At 40.6% G+C, this 21,468-nt stretch overlaps 1 protein-coding gene across 11 annotated transcripts in view; it reads right to left on the bottom strand.

Moving 5' to 3' along the window:
* TNRC6C (trinucleotide repeat containing adaptor 6C) overlaps positions 1 to 21,468 on the bottom strand; it is a 151,827-nt gene that overhangs the window by 110,053 nt on the left and 20,306 nt on the right. The gene's annotated exons all lie outside the window — the stretch shown is intronic.

The raw sequence follows: 21,468 nt of genomic DNA on the forward strand, positions 1-21,468 counted from the left end.
GGCCTCAAGTGATCCTCCCAAAGTGCTGGGATTACAGGTGTGGGCCTCTGCACCCAGCCTGAATAGCTTTATAAGTGCTCTGGGATTATAGCAGGAAGCAAGAATACATACACTTTCAAGGATATTTACATAAATGAGTAAAACAAATTATCGCTATTACAATGGCAACAAGTACAAAATGCAGTGAGAATGTGACAAGATGAACATCTGCATCTGTCTGGGAACTGGCCTCCTGCTTAGGCTATTTTTCTGTTACAGTTGGGGAGCCAAATGTCCTGGCTTTAAACAAGATTATGAGCTTCCTCCGTCCTCTGGGCTATAAGTGCCTTGGTAGGAGGACTCTGTCTCTGCGGCCCTGAGAAGAATCTGTTACCCTTTAGGGCATTTCTGGTACCAATTTCTGGTATATAATCTCAGCTGAAATTTACAGTGCAGAAAATCTGTAAGTTTCTCTTTCAAGGAAAACTTTATTTTCTGATATGATCAAGTAGTATTTAAAAAGTTACTGTCTACCTTGCACAGTAAGATTATAAATTTGGATTTGAAAAGTGTTTTCACTTACTAAAAGAAGAAAAAAACAAATGTATCAATTAAACGGAGAGTCAATTCATATTTTTTCTAAGTTGTAAAATAAATTTATAAGTCAAGAAGCAAGGAGAATAAAGAATAAAGAAAAGGAATGGCAAGGCTGGGAGAATTTTACTTTTTAATCAGAACATTTTCTTTTTAAAATTACGTTTAAATATACATGATCAACATACATTTGTAAATATAATCTTATCGTGCTTTTCCCCCCAGGACAATATTTGCTTTCCTGTTGCTGACATGCTTGGCATCCCTTAGTCACTCTTTCTCCCCCTTCCATATCCATGTCAAATATCTCCTCCCCATGATGACCCACATTAAAACCACCTCGTTCATATCTTCCCGTTTTTGTCCCTACTCGTGTAACTGTATGAAAACATAAATACTTATACATTTTTACAAACATTTTATTGGATCATTGTTGGCATAACTGGGATTATGTTATAGAAACTTTTTTGCATCTTGCTGTTCTCATTCAATACTTGCAGGGAAGGAGGATCTCCCTTCTCTCTCCCTCCCCCTACTGAGAGGTCCAATCTGTTATTTCTAATGGCTCCATAATGTATCATGGTGCAAATGTTATCATATTATTCAGTCATTCTTCTATTCATACATATTCACTTCCTTTCCAGTTTACTGCCACTGCAAAGAACTCCAACTGCCCTACCCAGCTCTGCTGAAGAGAACAGCATCCCTTCGACTGGTGTTTCAGCTTATGTTTCAGTAGCAATGGGAACTAGGTAAGGAGGAAATCTGATATGGGCTCAACTGCCGGGCCCCGAGCAAGTCTGAAGGGCCAAATTGGATATAAATTACTATACCTCATATGGTGAGGCATACTATAATGGATCCCTCTGTACTGAGTTTTATTAGGAAGAAAACGTTTTTTAATAACATGGGTTTTCCATTTGTTTCTTTTATTCTCAAGTAATTTAGCAATCACAAGATTAGGAGGCTCTGGGTAGAAAAAGGAGCAACACTCATATTTTGGAGGCAACTAGGAGGAGGAAGGGGTGAGAAGAAGATTTCCCACAAATGGGCCTCTGTGGGTATCATTTTGGTGTTTCTAGTTAAACTGTAGATTTTCCCAGAGAAACAATGATTTACTTTTGTTTCAGAGGGTCTGATGGAGAAAGAGAAATAATGATTCAAAAGGTGAAATTATATAGGTAGACTGGGAATCCAGTCACCTCATGCAAAACTATTCTGGATGAAAAATGTTACAAATTACCAGTCTTTTTGTTAGTTGATTACTTCCTATATTTGTAAAAGAAGAAAATTCAATAAAAGAGGGCAGGGGCCTATTTTTGTCTTTGAGGTTTAGTTATCAGACATTGTACATGTTTCTCATCCTTAGTTTCACCTACAAAGAACACCATTGCCTATATACTCTGAAGTTAGACTGGCTAGACTTCAATGTCATGTCATCAAAATATTCACTAATTTGTGTGTGGGGGGGGAGCGGGCAGAGGGAGAAGGAGAGAGAGTGTGTGTGTGTTACATGCCACTATTTTGAAACTGACTAATTCTATTAGAATTTCCTTTCACTGTTTATGTTAGGAAGGGCTGGTAAAATGTTATCAGACAAAATTAAAAAGAGAAGGGGATGGAAATGGTATGCTATGCACTTGTCATAGAAATAGTTAAGGTCTTAATTTATTCAACATGTATTTGACTACCTGCTATGTGCAGGAAGTATTTGCTAGACTTTTGTGGGCAGTATGAGAAGGATAAGACAAAATAGTCTCAGCCTTGAGCATAAAATCTAAAAGGAAAAACAAGGTAAAGCTTTAATTATATTTAAAACTCTATAGACTATGGAAAGAAACAGAATAGAGAGTATGCTTGAGATTTAGAGTCACAAGGACTGGATTCTAAAGTGAAGTCAAGTCACTGGTATAGAGAAGGTCCAAAGCCCATAAGCCAGCGTATCAGATGGACTGCCTGTAAGAATGCTTAAGTCGCTCAGCACGACACCTGGACTGGGGGTGGAAAAGGCACTCATTGCCAAATGGCTCTGACCAACAGGACCAGAAGTTGTGAAGAAGACCTGTATTTGACAGCCTCTACAGTCTTCTGATTTCCACATTTTTGTATAATCCCTTCCTGTGGAGTACGAGAGAGACCAGCAACTTGCTTCTAGTCATTCAAATATGGCAAAGGTGTATGTCACTCCTCGGCTATGTTACATAAGACTCCAACTTGCTAGCAGACTGGCTTTAGAGTCTCCCTCTTCGCTGCTGGTTTTGAAGAAACAAGCTGTCATGAATCCTACTGCTGCAAGGAATGGCATTCAGCCAGCAGCCTGAGGAAGCCTGGATACCAACCACTCACCAGTAGAGCCTCCAGATGAAAACAGCCCCTGGCCTTGACTGCACAGCTTTGCAGCAACTGCTCACCAGTAGAGCCTCCAGATGAAAACAGCCCCTGGCCTTGACTGCACAGCTTTGCAGAGGGCCCAGGTGAGTACAGCCTCCTGAACCCACAGAAACCATGCAATGGATGTGCACTGCTTTAAGCCACTACATTTAGTGGTATTTGTTACACAGCATAGCAAACTAAACCAGGTGGTGATGGATTCAGGCCTTCTGGGGCTGGGCAAGATGGATTATACCAGCTATAGCCTCTCTCCTGCCAATTACAACAACAAAAAACTGGACAAAGTACAATATAAACACAAACACATAAATAATAAAAAGTAACAAAAGTAGGTGGTTTGGGGAGAGGAGTTAAATGTAGGGAAGGCAATCTGTGTGGGGGTAACTTTCTCATTTCCTTCTCTCAAAGCTTTGCCCAGGGAGTGGGTCCCAATCACAGCCATGCTGTAGCAGGCCTGGCACTGACACCTACAATCGAGAGAAACCCCATCTTTCTCAGCAGAGGAATAAAAAAAGGAGCACCCGTGAGCTGGACGTATCCCAGGAGAGTCAGGGATCCCAGAGAGAAATCAGCTAGAAAAGGGAATCCCCCAATTCTGTGTACAGACCTTCACCATTTTGGGCTTACCTTTGAGTTATGCATTTATGGGACAGACCCAAAACAGCAGAACAAAGGCTGTGAGATATGAACTATGATGACAACACCCCCCTCCCCCAAGCCTCAGACTAACTCCTACATGTGGGCCAGGTCCAAAGCAGCATAGTGAGAGCCTAGTACTGAGCTGACATTAGAAGTCTTGAAACTACCCAGGCTGACTGCCTGCTAAAACAAAAACAATACAACAAACCAGCGTTTTCTAGAGGAGTCTGATACTACTAAGAGTCTATATGACATATTCAAAACATCCAGGATAAAGTCCAAAATATCTCCTCATACAAAGAACCAGACTTTGTAGCCAACTATCAGGGCAAAAGACAATAGACATCAATGGCCAGATGACCCAAGTTTTGGAATTATCAGACAATGGTTTCAAAGCAGTTATTATAACTATGCTCCAGGAGGCAAATACAGATAAATACACTTGAGTAAACACATAAAAATTTAGAACTAAAAAACTAAAACATCTGAATTTAAAACATCATTGGATAGGCTCAAGAGAAGAATGGACATGAAAGAGGAAAGAGTATGTGAACTTAACAGAGAAATAAAAATTACTGAATCTGGAAAACAAAGAGACTAAAAAAATGAACAGAGCCTCGGGGACCTGAGGGATAATACTAAAAGACCCAACATTCATGTCACTGGAGGCCCAGAGGTGGAGAAGGAACATCAGTGAAGAAAAAAAATACACAAATTTATAAATTCAAAAAGCTCTGTGAATACCAAACAAGATAAACTCAAAGAAAATTATACTTGGATATAACAGATACTAAATGTAAGCAGCCAAACTCAAAAGGCTATGTTGCGTAGGGTCCATTTATATAATAGTCTGGAAAAGGCAAAATTGTAGGAACTGAAAATAGACCAGCAACTATCGGGGGGAAGAAGGGACTGGCTACAAAGGGGCAGCTCAAGGGAGTTGTTCTGTTGGGCAATGGAATTATTCTGCATCTTCACATGATGATGGTTATATGGTTGTATGCATTTGTTAAAACTCACGTTAACTGTACACCAGAGAGTGAATGGTACTACAAGTAAACTTTAAAAAGTGAATAAAAGGAATGACAGAAAACAAAATTTAAAAAAATTATAAATAGTTATGGTGGGAAGGGTTCAGGAGAATATTGAATCCTTCCCTCATGTCTTCCCTCCACCCTGATTCCCAGCCTGATGAGAAGTGGTTTCAACGAAGTGAAGACAGTATGTGTTGGGGGCATTGAGGAGGGCGCAGGGCTAAAGATAAAGGTCTTTGTTAACCAGAGGACCATACACCATAAGGCTCGGGGGAAAGATCTGAAGAAAAGGATGAGGAAACTTCAGAGCAGCACTGGGATTTGATTACTAGTTAGGAAGAGATGACAGCAGGGACATATACTTTGGAAGGATGGTGAAGAACCACGGAGATCAAAGAGAAGTATGACAAAATCAGTTGGTCTCAGGTATTTCAAAGGAATCCTGATATTATTTTCATTTTAGAGTTAATACAGATTTCAGCCCAGATTTAATTATCAGGACTATCATGGCTAAAATGAAACAAGACAAAGCCCAGCAGCCCATTATGGAGTTACTACAGCCTGAACTGACCGAACTTCTTAAGAAACAGTGTCTCTTGCCTCTCACCTTTTAAATTAATCTTACGGTGCTTCTTGTCTAGCCACTGACATAGGTATTTCACCTCCTTGTTTCACCAATGTCTTTCTATATTATCTTCTTCCATTTGGTTTTTTGTCACAGAACAAGTAATGCTTCTCATTTTGGTTGGTTGTCTCTGTGAAATAAGGTTGATGAACTGTCTGTTACTTTGCCACTCAGCTTCCTTTCCTCCTTTCCTCCTCCCATTGGTATCTGTATCCTGATTTTCCTCTCACCCACAATCTGTGGACTTAGGGGCCGTGGCTCCAGGGATGCATTTTGTGTCTGACTAATAGAAGGGCACAGCGTCCCCTGGGCCATGGTGCTCAGATTCAGGGATGACACTGGATGTGAACCAAACAGAATCAGAGGGCTGGAAGTTACTGTAACCAAATGAAGCCAACACCAAAGAAGGGAACTAAGAAATGGAGAGAAAAACTAAGTGTCCGTGAGGTATGCCCTTTGAGTCCAGGAATAAGCTGTTTTTGTAGCCCGGTATCTCAGTGCCTTGCCCTCCCCTGACCAAGGGGTGGGCATGAGACTCATACTAGGCTAATCAAGACACATCTTGGAATAGGAACTCTGAATTGAAGTGGCAGACAGCTGGAGTGGATTCACTGCACTGACTGTGCCCTACAAAACCTGCCATCAGTGCCTGCTACCTGGATTCTCCAGGCTGCACGGGTTGTGTCCTAGTTTTTCAGCTTGTCCTTCAATTTTGTCATCTGTTATCACATCCTTCCAAATGTTCCTCCTTTTTTCCCCCTTAAATTTGTACAGTTGCTTCCCACCATCTGTAACCAAGAAATCCTGATAATGCAGTTTATCAACAATCTATTTATTTAAACCTAGGCTTACTCAGTCAGCACTGACTGGCTGCAGCATTATTTGATTATTATTTGTCTTTAAGTAGGTTCAGTAAACACTTTACCACTAACTTTAGCGTTGCTATATTAATATGTCCATTACAAATATGGGAGGATTGCTATTTGTGAGACAGCGTCTCGCTCTTTCTCCCAGGTTAAAGTGCAGGGGTGTGATCATAGCTCGCCGCAGCCTCGAACTCCTGGGCTCAAGCAACCCTCTCACCTCAGAATCCTGTGTAGCTGGGACTACAGGCGCACATCACCACGCCTGGCTAATTTTTAAATTTTTTGTGGAGATGGTGTCTTGCTGTGTTGCCCACGCTAGAAGTATGGGAGTTTTAAGTACCATGTTGTGAAAACCTTTTCTTCATTTCTGAGTTTAAAGTCACCTCAAATTAAGTCAGAAAATGAGTGTAATTTTAATAGCATTCCACTTTCACAGTAAATTATATAATGATGTGTGTGTGTGTGTGTATGTGTGTACTTTAAATGTGCTAAAATAACAGAAGAAAATCTCCAACCAGTCTCTCAGATACAGTAGTCCTTGCTGGTACATCCTGGCCTATGTGTTACAGAGTGGTTATTAATAATGGTCAGGATTTCATTGTTTGCAAGAAATCCTAGGAACACGTATTCTGTAACCACTGATAAGCATAATGCTTTTCCCAAAAAAACTACTAAGGAGTTTGGAGGTGGAGATTTATTGCCTCTCAGTGCCAAACTCAGCTTTTTGCCTGCTCTGTGAAAATGGATCTGTGACCTTTAACTATTTTTCCTTTGCCAGCTGGCATGACGTTCAACCTTTTCAGTACAGGGCACTAGAGAGACACAGCAGGAGAAGAGTTCTGCCTCCTGGCTAGAGAGTTCCCTGGCAGGATCCTGCAGGCACACTCCAGCCATGTCGCCACCCCTGCACAGGCGGTTTTGTAGCACAGTGCCTCTGGTGAGATGCCTTTCCATGAACTGCTTTCAAGTTCCATCAACACAGCATCACAGTGACTTCTCTGCCACCCTGTGAGCCATGGCTGTGATCTCTCACTGGATGTTCCACCTCAGGCTGGAGGCAGGGGTCTCCTCCTTATATCTGCTATTCCTGAATCCTCTAAGGCTTTCTTTATTCTGACTAGTCAATCCCTCATTATTCTAATCCTGTTACAGTTAACAATTCTTGACAGTCAACTTTCCCTGTTTACATAACTGTATGGTTTCTCTCTCTTGGCTGATGGAGGAGCCCATAAATTAGGGCTTATTTCAATCCTATCAATAAACTGGAGACTTTTAAATACTGTCACACCAATCAATAAATAAAATTCACAGATGTGCCTAAATGAAAAAATTACATCAAAGTATAAAACGACAAGCTGTATTTAATTAATAGCACAAAGACCTGAAATATCAACCCTGACAGATGGAGTAATTATTTTTGCTTGAATTTGGCACTTGCCCTGTTTTCTTTTCTTTTTTTTTTTTTAAACTCCATGGTATTTCTGTGTTCTGAAACTTGTGGCATTATTTGGGCAAGTTTAGAAAAGGTTCTCCTTCATAATTACAAAAAAGAAAGGACAGCTGGGCGTGGTGGCTCACACCTGTAATCCCAGCACTTTGGGAAGCCGAGGTGGGTGGATCACAAGGTCAGGAGATTGAGACCATTCTGGTTAACACGGTGAAACACCGTCTCTACTGAAATACAAAAAAATTAGCCGGGCGTGGTGGTGGGCGCCTGTAGTCCCAGCTACTTGGGAGGCTGAGGCAGGAGAATGGTGTGAACCAGGGAGGCGGAGCTTGCAGTGAGCTGAGATTGCGCCACTGCACTCTAGCCTCAGAGTGAGACTCTGTCTCAAAAAAAAAAAAAAAAAAAAAAGGAAATGACAGAGTCCCAGCACCATATAAGCGTTGGTCAGTCACTGAAGTGATGAAATGGACCCTGGGGCAGTTATCAATATGAGAACTATATGAGAACCGGACTGCAGGTGATCCCCGGGGTGGCTTTCTATTCAAACATTTTGCAATTCTGTGAACTAAAAGGACTGTTAACTGTGTGGATTCAGTTTCAGGAGCCATTAAACTAACTTGTGTTCAAAGTTGGATTTTAATTTGGGAAAGCAGGTGAGCATACAAGACCTGGGCAGAAATAGTTTGATGACAATCTGCACAAGAGAAAAATCAAATATAAAAAGAGATGATACCACCATCTACCTAGTCCCTTGATCCAGAAAAATCTGTGAAGCCCAGGGTTTGCATGTGAGGATAACAGGAGTTTCAGCGGTTTACAATGGAGTAATAAGCTGAAAAAGGACATGAATGTCTGCCTAAACAGTATTTTTTTTTTTTTTTAAATACAGTCTCAATCTGTCACCTAGGCTGGAGTGCAATGGCACAGTCTCGGCTCACTGCAACCTTTGCCTGCTGGGTTCAGGCGATTCTCCTGCCTCAGCTTCCTGAGTAGCTGGGATTACAGGCATGCACCACAATGCCCGGTTAATTTTTGTATTTTCAGTAGAGAAGGGGTTTCACCATGTTGGCCAGGTTGGGCTCAAACTCCTGACCTCAGGTGATCCACCCACCTTAGCCTCCTAAAGTGCTGGGATTACAGGGGGGAGACACGGTGCCCAGTCAATAGTTTCTATAATGAAACAAAGTAGAAAAAAAGTGACTGATTATATTGCTGCAGGAAAAAACCCCCACAGGTACTAAGAAGCTTGTTGATATTTCACATTAAAAATGTGAAATGTAAAAACTTAAATTTCATAAATGATGAAGAAAACGTTTTTTACCTGAAAAATATCAACTAACAGAAAAACACTTTAATTTTCTGTTTTCAAACACACAACAGGTTCAGATGCTGCCCACACCCTGCAGAAATTTAGATAGAGATCCTAAGCGAACTACTTCATAAAAAAAAAAAGTGTTCTAATTAAGTTTAGTCTTTAGTCGTTCATTAAACACAAAGCAGTATACTGATTACTGGAGCAAATTGAGATCACATTTGAGACTGAGCTGCATAGTCCCATACTTTGTAAACTAACCAGTATTTATTAGTTATAGCTCATTGTTTCTGTCCCTTAAACAACTTCCTGGAAATTACTATCTCAAATCAAAAACTAAAATTCAAAGCATAAAATTGGTATGAACTGTAAATCTAATACTATGTTCATATACCAATCTCAAGAAGCAAATGTTTCCTATTACTCTCATAAAGCCACCTTTAGGCTTTCTGATTTCTTTTAAAGTGAAAAAAAGTGATAGGGCTGGACGCGGTGGCTCACACCTATAATCTCAGCACTTTCGGAGCCAGAGGCGGGTGGTATCACCTGAGGTCAGGAATTCGAGACCAGCCTGGCCATCCTGGTGAAACCCCGTCCCTACTAAAAATACAAAAATTAGTCAGGCATGATGGTGGGTGCCTGTAATCCCAGCTACTCAGGAAGCTGAGGCAGGAGAATCGCTTGAACCTAGGAAGCAGAGGTTGCAGTGAGCCAAGATCGCGCCATTGCACTCCAGCCTGGGCAACAGAGTGAGACTCCATTTCAAAAAAAAAAATGAATAAATAAAATAAAATAAAAATAAAAATAAAATAAGTGTAGAGTTTACCTCCTCCAAGACTTTAATGGAACCACATCTACTAACGGATTAACACGTACTCAGAGGTAACCTAAAATTTGCCAAATTATTTTACTATTTGATTCAATTCCTCTCTCTGTCCTTTAAGGATTCTCATTAGCCATAAGAACACATACCTGTTCTATAAGGGAAGACAAAGTTTCCCTACCATTCAGGTCTAAAAATAAGTTATTTTAGTGGGTACCTCACACAGGCGACGTAGTCATGCACTAGACAGCTGCTTCTTTGCGCTAGCATGTGTGTGCAAGGGTAGGCTTTATAAAATCATCTTTTGCAGCCTCTTGATAGCCAAAAAGCACCATGGGAAAACAGGGAATTTGCAAAAAGTCAGCAATTCTCTGGGGGGCCAAGGCAACACAGTCCAAGTGTGAAGGTTTCCAATGGTTTTGCTTAATCTTAAGATAAAACTTAGAAAATCAAACAATCCTCCATAAATACCAAGTTCCAACTGCAAAGATACTAGGGCAGCAGATAGTGTGAAGTGACAGTCTTTGGAAAAACTAACGGTAGCAAGAGCTGTCATTTGCTCAGCACTGGGCTCGTAAGGTCTTTCAAATAGATGATTCCATTCACTCCTCAAAACGATCTTGTTGAGACAGGTATCACCTACATCTTCAGGGAGAGGATCAGAGGATGAAGCTCAGAGGACCTCTGTGTACAGACACAGACAGTAAGTGACACAGCCACAGAGCCGTCGTCATTCAACTGAGGTTAGACTGAGTTCCAAGCATACGCTGCATCCACTATACCACACCGTATCCCTAAAGAGCACATATTCTTCATTGTGGTCCAAAAGTGACAGCCATATGCCCCAAACTTACAATGAACTGATGGTAAGGTTGACTTCATTTTTTGGAAATTGAAGAGCATAATCAAACAATTTCTTAGATATATATTACAGTAAAAGCAAAGCTGCTATAACAAAGAGACCCCAAAATACAACATGCTCAAGATGTTTCTTCCCTGCAGTCCAGAGAGGCTGGCCAAGCATCCTCGTTCCAAGTTTGTTTTATTCACTAGAGGAAGGAAAAGAGGAATTGAAGAGCAAATCACTTCCATTTTGGTTCATGCCCTGGAAGTTTATGTATTATTTCTGTTAACATTCAAGTGACCAGAACTTGCCCATATCGAGACACAAGGAAGGCTGGGGAAAATTTCTCTAAATGTGCCCATCTAAAACTTCTTTCAAAATGAAGATGTGGGGAGAATGCATTCAGGGGGTTAGTTAACCATCTCTGGAACCAATAGATAGCCTACACATAGATAATAAATAATTTTTCTAAAACAAAACAGATACACATACAAATTTGGGTGTGTGACTTGAACAAACAATATATAAATCAAGACCCTGAGAGTCAACTCTCCAGGAACATGATGAAAATGATTTTAGCCGGAACTTCTTCAAGGGATCAAGATATCATCAGTTACCTGCTACAGCTACAGAAAAATCCTATTAACACTTCTCCAGAATAACGAGCAACAAACATCCTGGTAACCCTTACAGAATGAATTTGTTATAAAATATCAACTTTTATACCTAATCTACCTTCGAATATAAGATGCACCATTATTTTATGCATCACTAAGAAACAAAAATGCTGCCAATTATACCATGATACATACGCCACTGACTGTAAGACGCATGTCAATTTCAGAAATGTTAAAAATGGGAAAAATGTGCTTCTTAGAACAAATGAAATACAATGTGCCCCTGAAGTAACAAATCAAACTCATCGACCCTATGAAATTACTGAGTAAAAAACAATTAGATAATGGAAGACAAATTGTTATAGTTGCTAATAGGCCATTCTTTATGGTGATAATATAGACAGACATTATATTGGGGCCATACCTACACTTAATGAATTAAAAAAAAACTTAATTCTATGGGAAAGACAGACAATTCCCTTCATAATACATTAATTACAGCATGCTAATAAGAAGTGCAGGGTGCTATGAGAGCACTTAAGGGGAAGGATTCTGGCTGGTCGGGAGGTCACAGAAGATTTCCTATGAAAGTGAGCTAAGTTCTGAAGGAGACCTGGTGGCACAGCAGGGGACAACATGTATGAAAGCTCTACAGTGGGAAGGCACACAGGATGTTTGAGAAACGGCAAGATGATGGGGGGCCTAAAAGCTGCAGAGCAATGAAAGAAATGGCTAGACCCAGTCTGGTGGGGTAGACTTACGTTAAATTTTTTTTTTTTCTTTATCTTCAGAGCAATGAGAAGCCAATGAAGAATTTTAAGCAAGGGAATAACAATCAGTTATTTATGAGACAATTCTGGCTCCTATGTGGAATAGATTACAAGAGAAGAGTGGACTGGGGGAAACCAATGTGTAAGGCTACTACAGTCAATATAAGAGTTTAGACTTGGTCGTTTAGATCTGGGGATGCAAAGCAGGCTTGAACACTATTCAGAAGATAAAATGAACAGAACCGGGTGATGAATTGGATATGGGCATAAGGGAGAGGGAGGTGTCAAGAACAATCCGTAGGCTTCTCACCAGTGTGACTAAGTGTATGGTAGCACCATTCACTAAGATAAACACTGGAGAAGGACACGTTGAGTTTGAGATGCTTGAAACATTAAACTGGGGAAAGGAGCTGAATGTAAAATTCCAGAGTTCAGAGGAAAGATTCAGAGTGGAGAAAAATTTCAGGAGATGTCAATGCAGAAATATAAATCAAAGTGAGGGTTATAGCTGAGATCAGGTAGGGAGTTTAAGAGTAAACAGGAAAGAGGGCCTGAGATGGGGGCTTAAGCAACAACAGCATTTAAAGATCAGGCCCAAGGGGATGATTCACTCATTCGAACATCTGTCCATTATTTGGGCATCATTTATTTATTTATTTTAATTTTTTTTTTTTTTTTGAGACAGAGTCTCGCTCTGTTGCCCAGGATGGATCGCAGTGGCACGATCTCGGCTCACTGCAAGCTCTGCCTCCCGGGTTCACGCCATTCTCTTGCCTCAGCCTCCCGAGTAGCTGGGACTACAGGCACCCGCCACCACGTCTGGCTAATTTTTTTGTATTTTCAGTAGAGATGCGGTTTCACCGTGTTAGCCAGGATGGTCTCGATCTCCTGACCTCATGATCCGCCCACCTCGGCCTCCCAAAGTGCTGGGATTACAGGCATGAGCCACTGCACCTGGCGGGCATCATTTATTAATAACTAGCCACACAATGTGCCAGGCTTGATTTTAGGTGTAAGGATATCCAGTGACAAGATACGTAAGATCCCTATTATCAAGAGCTTACAGTGGGTAAACAAATAAAAACACAGGTAAATAAACAAAGTAATTTCAGTTTTTCATAAGTAATTTCCTATGTACTATGAAGAAAATAAAATTGGCATTGCAACTCAAATTCCATGACTGGCAATGATTAGCAGGTGAAGAGATTTCCCAAATGATAACTACTGAGCAAGTCCCACACAAAGTACAACCTTCCCTGAATGTACATGACAGTTGCTTTCCCGAGTTTCCAGAAACTCAGCATATATTACAACAGCACAAAAAATTGTATACATATAAAATAGGTTCTGAGCTTCAGAAAATTTTTCACCTACATCATATCCAGAGGGAAATTCGGAAGTCATAGCAGATGCACTAACAATCTTTCTCGTATGGGAGTAGGTCCAGGCACAGAATACCTAGGATCTCTGGCTCCTACCCACCAAATGCCATTGTGCCCAACTCGAATCACATGACATCCTTAAACAAAAGTCCATCCTTCCACAGGCCGGCCAAGGGGTTGGTCCCTCCCTTCTTCAGAACTGCCACTTTAAGGCAACAAAGTAACATTGTGTTAAGTAACACAAATTCCAAGAAATTCAGATGATCTGAGGTCTACATACTCATGACTTCTAGTTGTAGATACTTCTACCAGGTGAAAATCCAATTTTTCATTCAATACATATTTATTAAGAGTGTACTATATGTGCCACATGATGTTCTAGGTCCCTGCTTCCGTGGAGCTTACATTTTAGAAAATGGCAGCAAACACAACTACTTGAAGATGATCCAGAATATGACTCCTACATTTTAAATCTATATACCCTTGCATCTCTCAGGTAAAGTATAAAAAGTCTCCTTGAACATTAATGTTATTTTTCCCCACCAACTGTTCTTCATTTCTAGGTACATGTACCATAAAATAGAATTTAAACATTTAGCACCCAAAGAATGACGTTCAACACTGAAAGAAACAACTGCATAGTTTCAAATTCCACTGAAACAGTTTTAAAATTTGAAAAACTGTGTGAAATACAAATAATAGCCCGTGGTGGTAAAAATGCTAATTATAACCAAACTTTTGTGGACTCTAACTATGCTCAAATAAAAGAAGAGAAAAGCAAAAATGGAAGCTGTGAGTTTTTAACGGGGGGAATCATTAAAGTACAGGAACAATCTTTTGTGAGAACAGATTCACAGATGGGCAGATGAAGAGAAGAAATTCTAATGCTGGGAAGAAGATGCAATGAAAGAAGAAATAGCTGGAAAATGTGTGTGTATGTGCGTGCCTGTGTGTGTAGAGAAGACATTCTGATGCTGGGAAGAAGGTGCAATGGAAGAATAAATAGCTGGAAAATGTGTGTGTGTGTGTGTGTGTATGTATGTATGTGAGTGTGTATAAAGAGATAGGGTCTCACTCTGCTACCCAGGCTGGAGTGCAGTGGTGCTATCACAGTTCACTCAACCTCCTGGGCTCAAGTGATGCTCCCACCTCAGCCTCCTGAGTAGGTGGGACCACAGGCATGACAACACCACACCCAGCTAAGTTTTTTAGTTTTTAAATTTTTTGTAGAGACAAGGTCCCTTTTTTTTCTTTCTTTTTTTTTTTTGAGACGGAGTCTCACCCTGTTGCCCAGGTTGGTCTCAAACTCCTGGCCTAAAGCAGTCCTCCTGCCTTGGCCTCCCAAAGTGCTGGAATTTCAGGCATGAGCCACCGTGCCTGGCCATAGCTGATAAATATTTCTAATTGGCACAGTACTGCTGGTACACAGTTGACCACCATCTTAATTTACACTCTTAAAGAATGCTTACTTCAGGCCTGGCGCAGTGACTCACATCTATAATCTCAGCACTTTGAGAGGCCAAGATGGGTGGATAACTTGAAGTCTGGAGTTCGAGACCAGCCTCACCAACATGGTGAAACCCCATCTCTGCTAAAAATACAAAACTTAGCCCGGCATGGTGGTGTGTGCCTGTCATCCCAGCTACTCGGGAGGGTGAAGCAGGAAAACTGCTTGAACCCGGGAGGCGGAGGTTGCAGTGAGCTGAGATGGTGTTCGCGCCACTGCACTCCAGCCTGGGCGACACAGTGAGACTCTGTCTCCAAAAAACAAACAAACAAACAAGCAACAAAAAAACTCCACAAATATAATTTGTAATGACAACAAAATATTTTGTGTTGATGGACCATAATTTACTTAATTCTCCCCTGCTTATTTAGGTGTTTCCTTTTTACACTGTTTTTTATCACTAATCCCCTTTGTTTATATTTGTTCCGTATTGGTGATTATCCCAGTTTGTTCTGTATTTGTGATTATTGTCTTAGGAGAGATTTCCAAAAACAGACTTCCTAAAACAAAAGGGTACAATTAAGGGTTTCATTATGAAACTGCTTCCAAAAGTACTTTAATAATCTGTAGTTTTATTAGCTGAACACAAGCGTGCTTATTTCACAACACTCTCATAAGCACTGAGTATTATAATTTTTAATCCTTGCTAATCTGATAGAAAAAGTATTTCAATGGTCTTAATTTACAATTATTTGACTATTAATGAACATATTTCCCCATATTTGTTATCCCACATGAATTTCATTTTCTGTACATTACCTGTCTATATATCCTGGCCCATCTCTTCAGTTGTTAGTGGGCTTTTTCATAATCAATTTATTAAGTTTATACATGTTAAATAGATTAACCTTTAATCATGTTGCTGTAAACGTTTCCCTCAGTTTTTGTCTGCCTTTTATTTTTGGCATTCGCCAAGTTTTAAACACTACTCAAATTCTACAAAAAATTTTCATGAGATTTTACTTGTATGTATAGAAACTATTCAAATTAGCTATTTTTATTTTCTAGATTTCTTAAAAATTTTCCTATTATACAGATGATACTTCATTTAAAGTTTATTTTGGTGTGTGGTAGACACTAGGATCTACCTTTTTTTCTGTAACATTGCCTGGGAGTCATTTAGTGCACCAGGACTAAATGATCCTTTCTGTCTCTGCTCATTTGTGACAATGGCTCTTCATACATCAAATTCATGTATAACAGATGGACCATTCTGCTCCATTAATAACTGCACGCTTCCGCCACAATGACACTATTTAAATTATTCCAGTTTCATAAAATTTTGGTTATCTGCTACCACTAGGTTCCTTTCATTATATTTTTAAAAGTATTTATTCTTCTATCCTTCCAGGTAAAATTTACAACCATACTGTCATGTTCCATATAAAATATGTTTTTTTAAAAATTAGAATTGCTTTAAACATACTTTTTAACATGTTTAATTGCTTTAAACATACTTTTTAAATAAACTGAAAGCTCTATAAGAATTAATTTTCCTATTTGAGAACATCTCTCCATTTATTTTTTTTCCTTTCATTTCTTCTGTTTTTTTTTTTTTTGAGATGGAGTTTCACTCTTGTTGTCCAGGCTGGAGTGCAATGGCGCAATCTCGGCTCACTGCAACCTCTGTCTCCGGGTTCAAGCCATTCTCCTGCCTCAGCCTCCCGCGTAGCTGGGACTACAGGCATGCGCCACCACGCCCGGCTAAAATTTTGTACTTTTAGTAGAGACGGGGTTTCTCCATGTTGGTCAGGATGGTCTCAAACTCCCAACATTGGGTGATCTGCCCGTCTTGGCCTTCCAAAGTGCTGGGATTACAGGTGTGATCCACTGCACTCAGCCCATTTCTTCATATTTATTTCCTGTACATGTTAAGCTCATTTCCAGGTATTTTATAATTTTTTTAAAAATTGATTTTTATGTATTAGATCAAATATCCTGTGGATTGCCTGAAAGGTTACTGATGGTAAGTGTCTAGTCCAGTTACTGACTTATCTATACTGCATCAAATAATTTTTTAGCTTATCATCTTGGGTTTTCCGGGTATACAATCTGTAAATAACAACCATTTTTACATGGTTTAATTTCTATTTTGTGTTTTGGTAGTCAGAATTCTAAGATTCCTCCTAAGATTCCTGGCCCCTGGGGAACACGTACCTTCCCCTATTCAATCAAACACGAACGTAGGCACTATTTGCAGGGACTGTTCAGACGTAATTCAAATCCCAAATCAGTTGACCTTAAGACAGACTATCCATCCAAGTGGGGATGTTCTAATCACATTAACCCTTTAAATCTGGATTTAGAGGTCAGAGACAGAGGATGTCAGAAGTTCAAAGTATGAAACAGATTCAACACAGTTGCTGTTTTTTTTTTTTTTTGAAACAGAGTCTCGCTCTGTCGCCCAGGCTGGAATGCAGTGGTGTGATCTTGGCTCACCGCAACCTCTGCCTCTCGGGTTCACGCCATTCTCCTGCCTCAGCCTCCCAAGTAGCTGGGACTACAGGCGCCTGCCACCATGCCCGGCTAATTTTTTTTAATTTTTATTTTTAGTGGAGAAGGGGTTTCACCGTGTTAGGCAGGATGGTCTCGATCTCCTGACCTCATGATCTGCCCGTCTCGGCCTTCCAAAGTGCTGGGATTACAGGCACGAGCCACCGCGTCTGTCCTCGCACTTGCTGTTTTAAAGATGGAGGCTATAAGGCAAGGAACATGGGTGGTGTAGGAACTGAGAACAACTCCTGACAGCTAGCAAGGAAACAAGGACCTCAGTCCTATAACCAAAAGAAACTCAATTCTGTCAGCAACAAGAAAGCTTGAACACAGATTCTTCCCCAGAGTATCCACATGGGAATTCAGCCTGGCTAACACCTTGACCTTGGCCTTGTGATACCATAAGCAGACACCCAGTCATGTCATGCTAGATTTTTGGCCTGCAGGACTATGAAGTAACATCGATCATGCTTTAAACCTCTTAAGTTTGTGGTAATTTGTTATGCAAAAACAGAAAATGAATACACTTGTCTTATTTAACTGGCGTAGCTTTAGATAGCAATGTTAAAGATTAAATAGTAATGTTGTTAATAAGTCTTAGGGAATAGTCCGGAGCCAGAAACCATATCAATAACTTGAACAGGATAGAGTTAATACAAAGATGTGTTAATTAGTAAAAGGTGGTTATGTTTTAACAGGGGTAAGAATAGTTCCTTATGGGGTCCAGAGGGAGCAAATGCAGAAAGCAGATACACTTACTATAACAGCTCCAAGCTAAAGGTGTGTGTGTATGTGTATGTATTAAGAAAGAGGCTAAGAACTCAGAAGAAGATCCCTCCACGCAGGACTGGAGAGGGTGTGGTTGCCACAGAACACACAGCTAGAGAGTAGCAGAAAGACCTAGAAGAGGGAACAGGGAAGAGGTGGTCTACACGACGGCCCTACTGGGGAGGCAGAGAAACTTGAGGGTACAGGTGGGCTGAGGCTGCTTCATAGGCACCACTGAGGTGAGCACTGTCAGGGCTTTCCTAAGCCAGCCTACTGACTGCTGCACCAAAAGCATGCGCACTGGAAGGGGGCAGTGGGGGGATACCCCCCACTTCTGTTTTTTGAGACAGAATCTATCTGTCTCAAAAAATCTAGCTGTCTTTTTTTTGAGACAGAATCTGTCACTCAGGCTGGGGTGCAGTGGTGCAATCACAGCTCACTGCAGCCTCAATCTTTTGGGCTCAATCAAGCGATCCTCCCACCTTAGCCTCTGGAGTACCTGGCACTAACACAAGCGCCACCACACGTGGCATTTTTTTTTTTTTTTTTTTTTAAAGTATTGACGAGGTCTTGCTATGTTGCCCAGGCTGGCCTCAAACTTCTGGGTTCAAGCAATCCTCCTGCCTCAGTTTCCCCAAATGCTGGGATTATAGGTGTGAGCCACCATGCCTGGCTGGGAAGACCCTTTTCTCCTCTCATCTTCCTTACATTGTGCCTCCAGTGCTTCCACCGGCAAAGCCTAAAGTGAAGCCAGCTCACCAAAGGGAAATGTCTACAGTGCCCAGCTCCTGTATCAAAAGCAGGGCATAAACAGATGTGGATTTACATAAACTGGGACCTGAGCAACGATAAATTGGCATAGTCCACCCCTTTGGCTACCTGGCTTCCATACACATTCTCTATGTTTGAAGTATTAAAACAACTCTGATTCTACCTAATAACATGCAGCTACCTTCCTATAAATGAACATGTACTCACCTTACCCTCAAAATGAGGAGCTGCGGTCTGAACAGTCATTGTATTAATCACTAGTTATATTAATTAATCCTTAAAATTCAGTTACAGTCACACTAAATATTCTGTTCTCTAAAGATCAAATTGTTTAATTAACTTCCAGTAATTTATATATAAAATAAGGGGGGGGGGGAAGGAAACTTAATACATATAAACATACAGACACAAGAAAAAAATATGCTAAGTTACTACAATCCTTGCTTCTGCACCTGGTTATGAAGCCATGGGTGGTGTCCCTAACTTTCTTCTTTCACTATGCATCCAAAATTTCCTGTGACCTCAATTAGAACCTCAGCCAGTCAGGGTTTTCAACATGACAGGGTGACCTAAACCTTCGTTCCTGAAAGATCTGATTCCTCAACAGACCTGCCTTTTCTTGAGTACTGCAGTTTTTCATTTGTCTCTAATATGTTGCAAAGAAGTACTAAGCGACATTCTAGAGAATCCTGAGTTACAAACATCCTCCTCCCTGCCCCCATTGTACAGCATTATCCCATTTTGCCTTAGTAATCAGAATCAAGCACTCTAGTCAGCAGAGTGACCTCTTTTCCTACCTGTTGGTTCAGTGGCATAACAGTCCCAAATGGGTTATAGCCTCATCTTTCAATTCAATGGAACCTTTCTGTGTCCTCTGGTAGTAATATTCCCTATTGGAAAACAAGAACTCCAAATCCCAGCAGAGCTCAGTTGCTAGAATGGGAAGCAGAAATTCTAGGGGTGGGTTATAAGGTATAACAACAGTGAAAGACTGCTTTCAGGGTTTCACCAGTAAGTATAACACGAAAGTTGGTCTGTGCATTCATGCCATATTCAACAAATATCCTGCTCTGCTTGATTTGTGTATAACAGAAGAAATAGGGATACTGAATCTATCTTTTTGTCTTTTTGATTCTGTTGATTTTTGTCTTTTGAAGCTCTGTTATTAGGTGCATACGTATTTCTTGGTGGATTGACTAATTTTTCATTACAAAATTTCCTTGTTTCTAAATGGCCTTAAAGTCCATTTTGTCTGTTACTATTTAAATTAACCATCTTACTACTTGTTTTGAACTTGTCCCTCCTCTGTTTTTGAGATGAAATCTTGCTCTGTCACCCAGGCTGCAGTGCAGTAGCACAATCTCGGCTCATTGCAACCTCTGCCTCCTGGATTTAAGCAGTTCTCTTGCCTCAGCCTCCCGAGTAGCTGGGACTACAGGCATGTGCCACCACATGTGCCACCAGCTAATTTTTGTATTTTTAGTAGAGATGGGGTTTTACCATGTTGGCCAGGCTGGTCTTGAACTCCTGACCTCAGGTGATCTACCTGCCTCAGCCTCCCAAAGTGCTGGGACTACAGGCATGAGCCACTGCGCCTAGTCTTGTTCCTCCTATTCTATGTTCCTTTTTCGTCTTCTGTCTTTTTTTGGATAGTAAGTGGTTTTTATTATTCTATTTCCTTTCTCCTCTATTAGCTTGGTAACTATAAATTCTCTTTCTATCCTTTTAGTGGTTACTCTAGAGTTAACTTTTCTCAAGTTCTATGAAGAATTATGTTTTGTAGAAAATATTCTGAGTGACTATTCTTTTTTCAGTTCTTACAAGGCATTCTAAGTGCAAAGAAGTTAATTCATAATATATAATAGATGCCTTAGCACAGATGTCTTAGTTCTGGCTGCTACTAACAAGAATACCATACACCAGGTGGCTCACACAATAAACATTTATTTCTCATAGTTCTAGAGGTTGGGTTCTGCAGACCCTCCAAGACCAGGGTGCCATCATGGTCAAGTTCTGGTGATGACCTTCTTCCTGGCTTGCAGATGGCATTCTTCTTGCTGGGTCCCCATATGGCAGAGAGTAGAGAGAAAGATGCAAGACCTCTGTGTCTCTAATCCCATTCGTGAGGGTTCCACCTTCACGAACTAAATACCTCCCAAAGGCGCCATTTCCTAGCACCATCACACTGGAGGTTAGAATTTCAACATACAAATCTTTGGGGAACACATACACTCAGTCCACAACATCTAGGGGTTGTCAAATCTCCTCTATCAAGGGCTAGACAATAAATTTAAGCTTTGTGGACCACAATGTCTCTGTAGCAGCTACTCAATTCTGGTGGTATAGCATGAATCCAGTCACAGACAATATGTAAACTAATGGGCATGGCAGTGTTCCACCAATAAAACGTTATTTACTAAAATAGTTAGCAGGCCAGATTTGACCCACAGGTTGAAGTTTGCTGTCTTTGACATTAAGATGTGATTCTCTCACCAAATGTGACTGAGAAGGACTACCCTAGATATTACTATCTCTGACTCATTAAAATCTAATACAAATTACAAAGACCTGAGGACATTTAAACTATATTTATCTTTGTAATACTA

Source organism: Chlorocebus sabaeus, chromosome 16 (genome assembly GCF_047675955.1).
Source record: "Chlorocebus sabaeus isolate Y175 chromosome 16, mChlSab1.0.hap1, whole genome shotgun sequence".
In the NCBI taxonomy this organism is placed as follows: Eukaryota; Metazoa; Chordata; class Mammalia; order Primates; family Cercopithecidae; genus Chlorocebus; species Chlorocebus sabaeus.